The sequence below is a fragment of the Convolutriloba macropyga genome, chromosome 15 (assembly GCF_964194025.1).
Source record: "Convolutriloba macropyga chromosome 15, txConMacr16.3, whole genome shotgun sequence".
In the NCBI taxonomy this organism is placed as follows: Eukaryota; Metazoa; Xenacoelomorpha; order Acoela; family Convolutidae; genus Convolutriloba; species Convolutriloba macropyga.
Window position 1 is genome coordinate 27,487,450 of NC_134482.1, and position 14,308 is coordinate 27,501,757.

At 33.1% G+C, this 14,308-nt stretch overlaps 1 protein-coding gene across 7 annotated transcripts in view; it reads left to right on the forward strand.

Annotated features, from left to right (window-relative positions):
* The first annotated feature begins 280 nt into the window (after positions 1-280).
* Positions 281-14,308, forward strand: part of LOC142354448 (glutamate receptor 2-like) — a 154,945-nt gene continuing 140,917 nt past the window's right edge. The window contains exons 1-2 of one of the 7 annotated variants that reach the window (XM_075406741.1): positions 281-730; positions 4,905-5,691. The gene's annotated coding sequence lies outside the window, so the exon portion shown is untranslated. Of the gene's footprint in view, positions 731-1,064; positions 1,193-4,813; positions 5,692-8,932; positions 9,019-11,779; positions 12,085-14,308 lie in introns of those variants that run through there. The other 6 variants (XM_075406739.1, XM_075406742.1, XM_075406740.1 and 3 more) reach the window with 6 other exon arrangements.

Consider the following 14,308-nt stretch of genomic DNA (forward strand, 5'->3'; position numbering starts at 1 on the left):
TTGAAAACAACCAATTTAAGTTTCGTCTCCCTGTACTATATACGTCTAGCGTCAGAACAACAAAACAGATTCACGTTCGCTACTGAGCTGGAATTCATTAACATTCCAGGCTAACAATCTCTCCTAGTCTGGCAGTTTTGTTGTACAGAAGACAACCCTACCCCCCCCCCCCCGTCCTCAACACCTTAACTCAACACTCCCCCTCCCCCTGCCTCCTCCCCCCTTCCACCCGCCCATAATTCTCTCCGGCAGCGCGGAGTGACCAGTAACATTATCCGGAAAGCATTGGATCGTAATTGTGTAAACAGAAACTCTTGTCATATTTTTTGGTTTATATATTTATGTTTCAATATTCTCGTCCAATTTATACTTTCAAATATTTATACAGCAGCCTGAATTTATTAAGTAAGAATTGATAACATTTTAATTCAAAGCTGTATGTCCCTTTCAGTTGACGCCCCGCTCCGCGTGTGAACAAATTCCCCCTTTATTGTTTTTCTCAAAATGCAGCAGTAGAGTAAACTACTAGCAAGTCGGACCAGGAAAATGTTAATTTATCCACATTTTGTTATTGTTTTTGTTGTGCAGTTTAACCCCCAAATTGTTTGTACCAATAATTGGAAATCTGTCGCCCGATAGTCCTCAAATAAGAGTCATTTATTTGTCTGGAAATGATCAAATTACTCAATATTTTCCGTACATTTTTTTCGTTTTTCCACATTTGTTCACCGTAATTGAGATTTTTCAGGGCAATTAAATTATTCCTCCATCTAAGACAAAATTGTGAACACTTACAAGCAACAGGTAAACAAAACGTGAAATTTAATAATAAAGGGTGCTGAGATCGTAAGAGCGGGCGGGCGAGCGGTCGGGCGGAGCGGTCGAGGGAGTTATGGGGGTTACAGTAAGGATGATTGTAAAATTGGGTGCGTGAGCGGGGGGGGGGAGTGAGGGGTGAACTTTGAGTGAAATTGTGTGTGCCATTTTAAGTAGGCTGTATTCGATTTATGATGGGTGATAAAAAGGATTCCGCGTTGCCCCCTTTCTGCTCTCTACCCGCACGTGAAGTAGACTAGAGGGTGTTTTTAAATCCCGTGATTACTTTTATTCACCCTCAACGCCTTTCAAAATTTCATGGTCGCTTTCATTTTTACCGATTTGGTTCTTGTTTGGGCACTCGAGGATTATTTCGGTGAGTATCGATTGGGCTCTAGGTTGCTTTTTATTTGACATTTCTATTGATATTTAAATTTTCAGGCTATGAGGCGGTTAACTGACATTGATTTTTTTTTTTACATTTCTGTCTTCTCTAAAAATGTCCAAATTAAAATTCCAGAATATTCTTAAAACGAATTAGGTGCTTTAAAATTTTATTTGTCCATTTTAAGTCTTTTAACGTTGGTTTATTGTTCGTGTCAAAATCGAGAAAACTTCTGTTGATTGACAGACCGCTTATCAAAAACTGTTTTATCGCAAAATAGTTGCTAAAATTATTTTTTATTAAACTGAAGTCAATTGCCACAAATTTTAGTTAGTATTTGATTACAATAACAGTTATATGTTTATTAGTGGATATAATTCATATAACCGGTTGCAACTGGATATAAATTTTGATAAAATTTTGATTAAAAAACTGAGATTGTATCTCCGAAAAAAGACTTACCTCTTTATACATAGAATTAATGGTTTCTCATTATTGTCACTTCACTTGAACGTCTCAAATGTTTTAATAATATCTTGGCTCTAATCCCGATGAGCTTAGAGACTATCGTTGATTGTTGACCTTGACATGGACGATGCATTTTATTAGTCTAGACAATTACTTGATGTAAATTGTGGTAGTTATAAACTGCAACGAGTTAAAATTGGACGGATTTTTTCCTTTTATAATCTTTTAATAATCAGATCTCCCAATTTCAAAAGTTACAATTTTCCAATCTGTCTAATATAAAAATTCGCATACAGAAAAAAAAATTTTGCAAAAATTAAAGCAAAGCAAAATTATTTTTCTTCCCACAAAGTGAACAGAATAAATGATAGAAAACACTAATAGGTCAATAACAGCCAACAGTTTGTTCACGCTGCAACATTTCCTTCATATCCTAGAATGTTTTGCGCTGTAAAATTCCCGCTCCTAAAGACAATCCTGAGACGCCCTGATTTATTTTCTGTCATTTTTTGTAAAGAAGTTTCTAACTGATTTAAGGAAATAAAAAAGGACTCGAGAAATTTTGTAAAATTGAAAAAATGCACTTCAACCTTTTCTCTTTTAAAAAAATTAAATTAAAATGACCTCACTTTTAATGAGATAAAAAGTCCAAAAAGTTTGTTCCTGATTAAATCGAGACTGGTGTAAAACAAGAAAACTGAAATTTAAGTTCGCTTGGTCTTCCTATAATTGTTTCTATTTGAAACAGAAATTCACGATGCTCAGCTCGATGCCAATGGTTTTCGGTTTCTAATCTTCACTTTTGCCGCCCTGTTGCTTGAACACAACAAAAACAAAAACAATTATTAGTTGACCAGAAAACAATAATTACATTAAGTATTACAAACGTTGCCAAGCTTCGTTATTTTGATTTTATGTTTTTGTTTATTTTTTTGTCAAAAATTGTTCCTAGGTTGTCCGTAGAAAAAGTTATATTTCTATTGAATGATTGCGTCTTATGTGCACAATTGCATTCTTCGGCAGCATTATGCAATTTATGTATGCAACTGATAAATGATCAATGTCGAGGTCCATACACATAGAAACCTTGCTAAATAATGAAAAAGAGTTTTTCAATTCAAACATTAAGTGGCAATGGATCATTTTAGTACCATAGGAAAAAATGACATTAACTCATCACATGTTTTAATCTGACATAATCAGTAATAATTTGAAATAACAGAGACGAAACTAATTTTTGTCAGTTGCATATCTGCTAAATATGTTTTTCAATTAGTAAAGCAAAAAATTTTCTACAATTAATCGACCACTGCTTTCCAATGACACCTGTTGAGTATCGGTATAATTGGATACTACAAGTGGTGAACACGAGGTAAACAAAACAGGTGAGCCTGGAAAAAAGTTATAAAATCTTGCCTTGGTTTCTAACGCTTCCCCTAAACGGACGTCATAATGTTTAAAAATGCGCAAACTGGTTTTGCTTACTTTCTCTTTCGTCCGCATCCGTTTACAAGTTTTGCGAGTAAACTCACTTTTTCGAGTAAACTTGATCAACTGATGCTACTATTTGCATCTTAATACAACGTCCAGCATCGACACGACTGCAATACAAGGTCCAGTGGCAAAGTCTTGATTTATGCGAGAGAAATGAGACAGAAGAGGTGCGAAGAAAATTTTTTTGTTCGTGTAGCTAAGCATAACAATGCGCTTTCATTCGCCGAGAATCTTTGCTGGTATACGCCTCTGATGAATCCCAAAACATTCCAAGGAGAAATGACAAAATTTTTTGATGCAGAAGCAATATCAAACGTGGAAACCATGTTTGGTTTGAATTTATTTTATCATTATTATAATGCTGGTATACACTGGATAACAATATCATGGTTTTGTTATCGCTCTCATGACAAAAATGTTAGGAACAAAATTAACGGCTATATAGTTTCTCAATTTTCACCATTAAACTGCATATATAGGTTCAATTTGTTTTCGAAAATTATGATTGTTTCACCAATGTAAGTAAGTCAAAAAAATTTTAACATAGAGAACGGGAGCGGGAAAGTGATTGAACGAAAACTATCCCCCGGGCTGAGGTGTGCGACAGAAATAAGCTGTTTTTGGATCGACTAGCCTACTATCATTATGATGCCAAGCCTACAATTTGCATTTTTTGCATTATCCGCAGCTATGTTTTAATATTAGGTTTATAAGCGTCTGTGGACAAGAGTGACATCAGGAAAACTAGTTGAAACTCACTCAAAATTGAAAATATCCGTCACATTAATTAACAATTGTTAATTAATGTGACGGATATTTTCAATTAATTGTTATATTTGCAAATAAATGCGACAAAGTTTTGTCAAATTCACAATTTAACGTATTTTGTAACTCCACAATTCACCGTCACATTTTTTCACAATTCAATTTTCAGACAAAACGCGAATAAATGTGACATTGAAACGTCACATATACCCGCAAAAGGCGGAAATCTGTAAAAGTGTACGCTTGGCGACGTAATGATGGCTCCATGGTTAGCACTTTGACTATCACTAACTATAAAAATGGTCTGATCAGAGCTTCGTCCAGTGAGGACATGACGATCAAGCTCTGTTCAGACTCTGTACTGTCTGATCATAGAACTTCTAGTGTCTGTCTATATTGTGTAGAATGAACAGAGGACAAGATCTGGTCCGTATCCTCTGATGAGAGCCCAATTCAGAATCTGGTTGGTCTGATCAGCGCCAAAGGTTTTGATCTGTTAAACCCTTTGAACAAGTAAAACACATTTAGGCCCGATACTCTCCTTTGGGAGAACTTGTTCTGATCAGAGCAGTCTGGCATCTCTGATCAGAGAGAACATACTGCAGATGATATTGATATTAAAATTGTTTATTTTAATTTGACATCGAAAATTGAGACACAAATTTATTAAAAAATTAATTTTGAGTAAATTTTTGATGGAATTCAAAACCGTGCCTCTCAATTCTTGCACCTGAACACAAATTCTATCAATATTATTCTGAAATTTACTCTATCAATATTATTCTGAAATAAGGTACGTATCACTAAAAACTACTTTTGAGCAATCTGAGAATTCACTTTTAAATTATGAGCAGATATTAACTTGTAGTTATTTAAGTTTGAGAGCTAGCAGATTTTAGCTGTAGGTACAAAAAGACTTCTTGCGTCACTAAAGACACTTTTTATTTTACCATGTCGGTTCCAATTACGTTCTAAGATTTTGGCTTCAAAACTAGATTGATTTACTAAATGACAACTCATGAACGGATTTATTCATACCTGTAAAATTAACTTCATGCGAAGCGTTGTAAGTTACCTATTAACTTCGTTATTCTCGATCGGCTATATTTCAAATATTGCTTATTTTGGTGTCGGTTTACAATGTCAACGTCTTTTTATCCATGTTCGGCTAATTCAAAATGTCCGCGTTTATGACATTGTAGGCTAGTTGAGCTCGGTGATATGTGTTCGGCCATTTGAACGGAATTGGTTGGCTTTGAAGTGTCAATTGCACCTGTGTTTGATTGGATCGATTTTCTGGGAGCTCCCCCGTTACAAATATCATCAATTTCCTCAATTCTACTCCCCATTAACTTATAACCATTATAACGTATTATAACTAACCTTACCCTCACGTATATAACTTAGTTAGTTACTTAACCGGGGTGCGATAGTTATATTTATTATAAAACTGGAGCGCTTTTAACCAGTTTACCATTAATCTCTTATCTTTAACTTTTTTCTCTCTTCACCTTTTGTGCTATGGAAAGCTATTTGGTTTATGACTCGAGTTATAACTGGTTATAATGGAGCTTAACCGGCGATCGGCTCAATTTCATGCCAGACGTTTCCTATATTGAGGCACTTGGTTAAAGAGATTTTACATATATCAACTTATCTAATTTGAGAGGTAAAATTCACTTGACTTAGATTTTGTGATTGTGTTACTTTTCCCCTTTTTACCCAAATAAATTACTGTTTTATTCGACACAGAATCAAATAAGGTACGTATCACGTAAAATAAAACAAAATAATGGCAAATATTTAACATGATGTGTGAATTCAATTTGATGATGTTAACTAATTAATGTTCTTTCAAAAAACTCAGTGAACTATTTTTGAAATATTTAGTTGGCTAAGATTTTTTCTAAAATTTTTGCCTCTTCTCTTAAAAAGTTTTTACTTGTACAAAGAGCAAAAATACTTTTGGCTTTATGCTTTATGCCGTCATTTTGTTTGTTGTCCCCTAAGTGTAGGTATATTTTTTAAAATAAGGTTCGATTTTTCAACTCTACATATCACTGAAATGTTACATTAAAATAAACAATGAATATTAAGGTGGGAGATATAAAACTAAATCGGATCATTTTTTTTCTAAAAACACGAAACGTTAGTAACTTAGGATGCCGAGTTCAGAGAAAGGAAAACGAATACTTTTGCTACATCCGTTCATTCAAAAGGACCTTTTGTTCTGAAAATGAATAATCGTGACAAGGAACTTGTATGGTATTTTGTACTGCACAAAAACAAAAAATTTCAATATAAAGGTTGGCTTATTTGGCACCAAGTTGCCCAATTTATTGATTTATTGAACAAATAACTTGCTTTTAAAAAAAACAGTTACATTCAACTATAAACACATGATACACTTCGGTTTGCAAAAAACTGCCCCAGTCGATTTCGAATGGTTATCTTGCAAGATTCTGGCAGATTCTGCCAGAATCTTGCAAGATTATGCATAATCTTGCAAGATTTCTGCCAGAATCTTGCAAGATAATCATTCATTCTGCCAGAAACTTGCAAGATAACCATTTTTTTGCCAGAATCTTGCAAGATAATCATTTTTTTGCCAGAATCTTGCAAGATAGCATTTTGTCTGCCAGATTCTTACAAGACAATCATTTCTCTGTCAGAATCCTCTAATATATCCACTTTTTTGCACAAGATCCTACAAGATGAATTGATTTATGATAGTAATTCTGACAGCAAGAGATTTGCGCGAAAGCTCTTCTAAAGTCCTTCGAAGCTCAAAAAAAATGGCAAGCCGGGAATAATCACATTTTTTGAGCATTGGCAAGAAAACTTAAGCGCAAGGTGCTGAATTAAATGAAAGGAAGTTGTTTAATATGCAAAGAATAATATCACATAATTTTTTCATCAGGAAAGGTAATCTAGACGTGTAGTTTTATAAATCTTTTTATAAACAGTTTTTAATAGTAATTTATTTTGTGTTAACAGTTCTCAAAGTCAGATTTTAATTTGTTTTCTTCAGATAATTCATATTTCCAGATTCAAAATCTATTTAAATTTATTTTTCTTAAAAAACACGCAACTGATTTTGAAGAAAATTTCTGGTCAAATTGAAATTTGTTGCATGGATGAGAGCCAATAAGAGGACAGCTCGACCGGAACGAACTTGCAAGAATCTTGCAAGATAACCATTTTTCTGGCAGATCTTGCAAGATAACCATTTTTCTGGCAGATCTTGCAAGATAACCATTTTTCTGCCAGATCTTGCAAAGTAGACAGTTTTTGCAAGATTCTGGCAGAATCTTGCAAGATAACCATCTGGTCTCGACTGGGGTGACAGCTACTCTGCTTGATCTTTACACCTAAGGCTTAGAGTTATAGTCCAATTGAAACTTTTTGACAATAAGTTTTCTAAAAAAAGTTTTTGACTAGAATAGAGACAAAAATGTTTTTAACGTAGTGGACCTATGTAATAATTATCATTGCTCATTTTTTTATATTCATTTCAGTTTGGAAAATATAATTGACTGTTGCTACTGTAAATTCATGTCAATCAAATTTACTTAATTTTGTCTTATTATTTGCGTATTGACACAATCTTTTTTTCAAGTCTTTTGTAGTCCGCGTAAGTCTTTTCAAGTCCGCGTAAAAATCTTACAAGTAATGATTTTTGATACACTTTGCAGGAAAGAACCTTGCACGATAATGCCCAGTCTTTGCAACTGTTTGGAAGTTTCTTGCAAGACCTTACAAGAATATATTTTTCCTGTAAATGGGATTATCAGGCTATATGAACTTGTTAGCAAAGGTTGTTTTGCCAAGAATCCCGTGGTTCTTATTTTGCTTGATTATCTTAAGCTGGAATAATGTAATTTTTCAAGCATTTTTTTAGAATATAATGACCTGTTTTTAATTTCTATAACAACATCAAGAATAATTGTCGGCTAGGAAGAACAGGTCACAAATGCTCATTTTTGTAACTTCACCGTCTACAGAGATGGAGAACACAGTAATAAAGCGGATTCTTTTTTCACATATGGCAAATATTAAACAGATAATGGAGTTAGTTAAAACCTTTTGTCATTAAAATTTCTTATGGTTTCATAGAAAGATGACTTCCCTAAATTTTTGCAATTCTTTTGAGTAAATCCGTTTTTTAAAAGCAAAAAGAGTGCTTGTTACAAATATTGTGGTAATCTTGTTTTCGCACAAACTTTACACTTTAGTTCCTTGCAGGTGCTTGATAACAGCTTGTTTAATGAAAGTTTAAAAGTTAGTTTATAGCTAAATGGTATTGTTAAATAAAAATTTTCCCAAGAAATTGTCTGAAATACAATACTCAGACAAATGAAAATCACTGCTGCAAGAGAAAAAAAATAGCTCAAAGTTAAGTATAAATTCAATTGTAATTCAATTCAATGAAGAACTGTCTGCAGGTCACGAGTTTTTTTTGTGTAATGGAGGTTGGTCAAATGTACTTTTCTTTTGATGATCATTTTATTGAAGTTTTTCACTCAAATTGTTTCAAATAGGATGTTTAGGAAAATTGTTATTTTTGAATGTCACTATTTTAAGTTTTTTCAAATTTTCTACATGTATTCAACCCTGACGAAAACTGAGAAACTTCAAAATATACATGACATTTTTTCGCATTTACCAGTCGAAAGCTCGCTAACTGGAGGTGAAAACAAATTTAAAAAGCATCTATTTCACCAATGAAGCTTTCGCTCAACTTTTTTAGGCTCCCCTATTATTTTTTTTGTTACTGCCTCCTAACTTTTGAGTTCTTGTCCAATTTTATTCGAACGCTTAATTTTCACACCCGAACCAAAACAAAATTCTCAGATAATCGATATTGTGCGTTTTTAGTTGTGCAGATTCTTTAATTTAGGTCCAGATTATAATGATGAATGAACACATATTTGAAGTTGTTGAGCACAAGCAAATTTGCTAATCAGTCAAAGCAAATAAGAGAAGAAGCCTATAAGAATGAACAGGTGTTTTGAAAGGAGCTGAAATACCAGCTTAAATATTTTACTGATAAGAAATGAAACGATCTACTCTAATTGTTATATGAACAGGTCAGTACAACCTTCAGTTTTCTTGCATTGAATAAATATCATACTTTTTTGAACCCAAATCAATCAGAACAAAAAATTAATTTTGTTTGAAGCAAATCTTTTAGAGTAAAAGAACTTTAGAAAGCAATTCATTTTTGATTTATTTTGATTCCCAGTCTAGTAAATTTCTTCATTTGTTTCCCCAAAAAATTAATTAAAAAGTTGAAAATTCTGTGTTGATAGTTTGATCAAGGACATTTTTTTTCCAAAAATTGCTTCAAGTTTTCAGGTTTTAGTGAAATCGGAAAATAACTATTTGGCAAAAACTAAACTTATACAAAGCAATTTTGTACTTAATTACCTCTCCTGGTTTTAGTTACTCTGACACAGTCTAAATTTACTTAAAAGGTTAATAATAATATGGAGTCCCAAGTTTTGAAAATTTAGTGTTGGCATCTATTTAGCAAATTAAAAAGGTAAAACTGAACCTTTGCCGAATTATTTTTAAGGTTTTTAGCTTTAGTTACTGAACTAAAAAAAGTGCGCAAAAAATGAGTCAACAATTCGTTTCGTGAAGTTCAAGAAATTTAGTAATGTCATGCATAACTTTAGCCTGGTTCAGTTTTTATAACAATTAACATTTATAGTTCAGTTCATTGGCAAGAAACTAATTTTGAAATCCCCTAGTTTTGGGCGAACGCAATCCGCTAGCAAATTTTTACATTTTTTGTTTTCTTCAATTGTTTCCAAATGTCAATTGTTTTCACGCGGCTGCAAACCAGAGGGAGTTTTGTAAAATTCGCAAAAGTGTGCAGCTGCAATTTGCTGCCCACTTGATTCAGTTTTTTTGCGTTAACACACCGTTTTGAATGCTCTAATCCTCAGTCGCGATCAAAATTTTCTCTTGGTGTACTTGGTGAACTTTTAGTCAAACCCTCTTAAAACACCAGAAAAATGAATTGTGCCATCGAAGCTTCTTTCCATAGAAAAGACTTTTCTTCCATTTTGAGAGACCAAAACTTTTACATCACATTTCTAGACTTTTTAAATCCAATAAGATATTTCACTGCGATAACTTTATACAGATCAAATGGCCTGCTTCTTGCGATGGTGTAATCCCTTAAAGCGTTGTTTTAAAGTCTACAAGAAAGAACAGAGAAATTTGTAATCCATAAAATTTCGAATGGAAAACTTTATGCATATAGTGTCAACGAAAAAAAAGTGCTGCAACATACAATTGCACTTAGTGTAGTGTTCTTATGCAAATGAAGCTGCGACACAGAACTATATGCAATTTTTCCTCGATGTCAAGATACAAGAATCAAGGTTACAAAAATCAGACTTAGAATGTCTAGCCATAACTCTGACATCTTCAACAATTAGCTCAACACATGCAACTGTCATTTTCAGTGATATATCAAGAGATAATAAATATGAAGGAATAGCGAGACAATAAGGAGGTAAGCTTTGTAGAACAACGGAACATCAAAACAAGATAGTTCTTTCAATGCATTTGTTGTTTTTCCTCAATTATGTTTCATTTTTCATTTGAAGTAGGTGGCAAAAACTCATTGAAAGCAAAGGTTATAACTATAAATAGCTTGTCCAAGCAAAACGGAAGGTTCTTTTCTTTTCAAATTCATGGAATTCTATGTTTTGGTTTACAAAGCACGGAAAATGCGATCAGAACACGAATCAAAATCGATTAAAAATCCTGCATATTTTAGAGTCCTCTTGCGAATCTTAGTGTTGAATTCTGCAGAAAGTTGAATGTGGAATAAAGTAAAGCTTGTAAAAATAACCACAATACATACATAAAATCACCAAAACGAAACTAAAAGGACATAGTATTCATAAACTCAAAAACTCAGTTGGAACGCAATATCGCTGTTCCAAGGCTGAAAAATTGACTTATTTGTTAGTTAAGTATTTTTAAGTTTAAAAATTTTGAATTTTTACGCGACACTAAGTCACACTCTTCTATCAAATTTATTTTTAGTATTTGTTATTGTGCCGAATTCCAGGTTCATTGATTAGGAAATTGCTACCCTGGCATTTTTGTGCCATCGCTTAAATTTATTTGGCGTTAGCAACTTTATGCTAGCCGGGCTGTTTCATTTGGTCAATTTTCACCAGCTGGTTATCTTTTGCGCGGAGATACAATATCATTATTACAATCATTACTGAAAAGCACTTGGAAATGATTGAGATGATTAGCGAAGAGATGATCGCTTTCATTTTTTCCCCTTTTTTAAAATAATAGCCGGGCTCGGAACTTCCTTAAATTCGCTTCTTTGACCTGTTCACGCTTTTAGCAGAACGATATGCATCCTTGTTAAATAACTTTTTTCCCCCTTGAAACTTTTTTTTCATTTTTCTTATGACATTTTTCTTCGTAAAATTATCCTTAGTTGTAAATATATTGAAATGCCATGTTAATAATTAGTATCCGGAGAATTTGACTACTATATGGATTTTTGGGATCATTTTTACAGTTTTTTATGTCAGCCTATTTGAGACACTTACTGTCACTTATCTTGCGCTGTTAATGTGACAAAATCTGGTTAAGTTTTATTACTTTTCTTATCACTTTTATCCAAAGTCATTTTGGTGTCAATTAAAACTCGCTTTCTGATGTTGCAGCTCTTGCAGAATTGTCAACGCATGACACATAACATGATCAAGTCATGCCAACTTTTCTAACCAGGACAGCGGACAGTCTTTTTGTTTGGTCGCTGTTTGTTATTCGTTTGTTTGTTTATTTATTTGTTGTTTTTATAACCTGCGGGTCACTATGACAGCTCCTAGGGGAATTTCTCCTGAGCGAAAGAGTGGGCAAATTTTTCCCAGCATTGTTTGCAACAGAGAGATCTGTTGTTGTGTTGGAGCAACTTGTTAGATACAATTCACAAGAAAGAAAAGATAGCTCAGAAGAGAGAGAGAGAGAGAGAGAGAGAGAGAGAGAGAGAGCGCGCTTGGAAAGAGCGAATTCCTGATTAGTATTCGACCTGAGGTGCGACCATTCCTTCCTTTAATTCAATTATTACGGCACAGAAAAAATTAATTACATCAAAAATTTTCACCGAGGTAGGTAAGTTTTAATTTACAAATTTGTCTACCAATTTTCAGTTTGAAAATGTCTGGAATTATAATTCACCATCCTTTTTTGCATTATTCTTTTTTTATGAAAGAGAAACGAAGAATAACATGGGTATCGAAAGGTTATTCTTGAGCAACCGTTACAATCTTACAGTTTGAAGGTAACATTTTTGCCTTGTTTTGAAAATCTATTCACAGATTTATCATTAATTGGTCATAAACAAGTCATAAAATTTTGAGGAGGATTTACATCTGAACTGAAGTTATAATATCACTGCAATTGCTCACAATTTTAAAGTTACAGGTTGCTGGGAGTAACGCCAAACATTAATTTTAAAGCTGTAAAGAATACTCAAAACCAAGACAAGCCAGCGTAAATTGGGATATGAGCAGAATGCTGGCCATCCACAAAAAAACGGAACATCTTACCGGAGGTTGGTGGCAGAGCAAATCAACGATCCGAACTTCCGCGTGGGTGCCTGTAAAATTTAATTCGTGTAGCAAGTCGTAACCACAAAACTAAATGGGCTTTGTGGTAATTGCCTACAAACTAGCTTATTTATAAATAGTGTGTATACTATCATAGTAATTACCAGTTATCAGCTACAAAATTATGACTTTATTCTGCTCAGACTTAATTTTAGGATATGAATAATTTTCAGACGATACAGGATAAGTTTAGCTTATGAATTAAATATAAACATAATTAAGAATTGGATATATGAACTGAATATAAACATAGTTAAGAAAAACTGCACTTGAATGAACTTAAAATATTCTGGAGATGTAATTATTTTTCAGAGCTGAATTAAGTTTTTAGTCTTGAAATGTGCTGGTTCAGCGCTGAAATACTCTGAGACTCAAGTTCGTGTTTAGACTGATTGAGCGCTGATTTGGTATACCAACAGCTTTTAAAAAATATGAATTGCCCACAATAACAGTTACTATTTTAACTTGCCTAAATTTTTATGTTGAAGTTTTTTTGTAAATTTCTGCATCGTAAAATATAAAACAAAAATCCCAATTGTTCACATTTTACTAAAATACTGAAAAAGGCCATTCAATTGAATGATACTTGTTGGTTAAATACTTCCAAGCGACCAAAAATATCACAATATATTTTTCGGTTGCAAAGAACACGCTACGCTCTAAAACAAAATAGAATGTATAATTCCAAGTGTAAATTCTATTTTAATTTAGAGCGCGTTTAATGCAAATGACAAAAAACTAAGAAATATTTTTGGTTTTTTGGAAATTTCTAAGAAACAAGCGATATTCAATTTTAGATCTTGGAAGCCCACTTCTTAACTGGCAAGAAACAACATTTGTTGAGTTTGGTTTTTTTCATACACATGTTTTAAATTTTGCGAAATGCAATGAAACAGACCTTGAAAGATATCTGAAGGCTGTCCGTTGTGCCAACAGAAAACTGGGATTTCCGCAAAATCTTTTGTCAGATCTTGGAAATTCACGTTATAACTTGTAAGAAACACATCTTTAATTGAGCTTTTTTTCGATTCACAGTAAAAAAATTTTTGGCAAAATAGTGTGATTCATAATGAAAATAATTCCTTCTGAAAGCTGTCTGTGGTCCTAACAAAATACTTCGATTGCCAAGGCATCTGATCTCAGATCCTGGGTACCCACAGCAAGCATTTCCAAGTTCGTGCATGTCGTCAATATCTTTTACCAGAAGTTTTATTGTGGATATTTCCAAGATCTTGGAAGTGTTTGCAAAGGTATTCGCACTGTGTTTTCAGAAAAGAGAAAATAACAAAAATTTTTTACAAAATTTGTACATTCAAGGCCTTTTCACTCTAAGTTAAACTTACTCAAACCATTTGTTTTTTAAATCAACTACGTAATATCATCGAGATTTTTTTCTTGAAATCAAAAACGTTAATCTTTTAGACTAACTTTCATCCTCTTAAGTTTTTTCTTGATATAAAGTGAAAATATGTGTGAATTGGAAAACGCCAAGTCGTCCACTTTTCTGAGCAAAATGTCTGATCATATTAGCCGCCAATTTTCTACATGTTTCTATTTAATTTTTCAGGTTTTGGGTTTTCGTTTTTTTTAATTGATACAATTAAACACTGTTTTGTAACGTCCTGTGGAGTTAAAGCATTGTATTTTATATGTTATTCGCCAGATTTTTTTTCTTGGATTGTGAAGTTAATTGCAATATTTCAAGTATATTTTACCTGCGAGT